Below are 1822 nucleotides of genomic sequence, written 5' to 3' on the forward strand. Positions count from 1 at the left end.
CAAAAATATTAGATTTTAAAAGTGGGACTATAACTCACTTTCACAGATATTTCCTTCTTCGAAAATAAGACTTGGCCACAGATCAATTCACGAACCTATACAAATATGTACATATATATCAAAGTATTATCAAAATATAATTACAACTATTTTTATTATGTTTTAAAGATTTGAGCGTATTAAGTCAGCTGTCCTCGTTAGTAACCTACAACTAGTTGTCCAAAGTTAGATGTACAGAAATAAATCGATATATATTATCTTGAATCAATCCACGACCCAGTGTATACACGTCTCAGGCTAGATCACAACTCAAAGTATATATATTTTTGGAATCAACCTCAACCCTGTATAGCTAACTCCAACATTACTGCATATAGAGTGTCTATGGTTGTTCCAAATAATATATATACATGGGTCGATATGATATGTCAAAACATTTGCATACGTGTCTATGGTATCCCAATATTACATAATATATATTAGAATACATGTATAATACAATATAAGTTAGCTAGGATATGATTTGTATAGATTTGTTAAACATTTCCCGTAGCTAAAAAGATCTAAAATATCCAATCTTGTTTTACCCATAACTTCTTCATTTTAAATCCGTTTTGAGTGAATCAAATTGCTATGGTTTCATATTGAACTCTAATTTAAGAATCCAAAAAGAAAAATTATAGGTTTATAGTCAGAAATTTAAGTTACATGTCAATTACTAAAGAGGTAGTCATTTCCGTCGAAAGAACGACATCTTGATGACCATTTTGAAAAACATACTTTCACTTTGAGTTTAACCAAGATTTTTGGATATAGTTTCATGTTCATATGAAAAATCATTTTCCCAGAAGAACAACTTTTAAATTAAAGTTTATCATAGTTTTTAATTATCCAAACCAAAACAGCCCCCGGTTTCACTACGACAGCGTATATCCGATTTTATGGTGTTCATCGTGTTTCAAGGTTTTAAATCATTAAGTTAGCATATCATATAGATATAGAACATGTGTTTATTTGATTTTAAAAGTCATGTTAGAAGGATTAACTTTTGTTTGCGAACAAGTTTAGAATTAACTAAACTATGTTTTAGTGATTACAAGTTTAAACCTTCGAATAAGATAGCTTTATATGTATGAATCGAATGATGTTATGAACATCATTACTACCTCAAGTTTTCTGGATAAAACTACTGGAAATGAAAAAAATGGATCTAGCTTCAAAGGATCCTTGGATGGCTTGAAAGTTCTTGAAGCAGAATCATGACACGAAAACAGTTCAAGTAAGATTTTTACTCGAAATAAGATTGTTATAGTTGTAGAAATTGAATCAAAGTTTGAATATGAATATTACCTTGAATTAGAAATATAACCTACTATGAATAACAAAGGTTCCTTGATCTTAGATGATTACTTGGAATGGATTAGAAAGCTTGGAAGTAAACTTGCAAACTTGGTAGTATTCTTGATTTTTATGAAACTATACTTATGGAATTTATGAAGAACACTTAGAACTTGAAGATGGAACTTGAGATAGATCAATTAGATGAAGAAAATTGAAGAATGAAAGTGTTTGTAGGTGTTTTTGGTCGTTGGTATATGGATTAGATATAAAGGATATGTAATTTTGTTTTCATGTAAATAAGTCATGAATGATTACTAATATTTTTGTAATTTTATGAGATATTTCATGCTAGTTGCCAAATGATGGTTCCCACATATGTTAGGTGACTCACATGGTCTGCTAAGAGCTGGTCATTGGAGTGTATATACCAATAGTACATACATCTAAAAGCTGTGTATTGTACGAGTACGAATACAGGTGC

Source organism: Rutidosis leptorrhynchoides, chromosome 3, assembly GCF_046630445.1.
Source record: "Rutidosis leptorrhynchoides isolate AG116_Rl617_1_P2 chromosome 3, CSIRO_AGI_Rlap_v1, whole genome shotgun sequence".
Taxonomy (NCBI): Eukaryota; Viridiplantae; Streptophyta; class Magnoliopsida; order Asterales; family Asteraceae; genus Rutidosis; species Rutidosis leptorrhynchoides.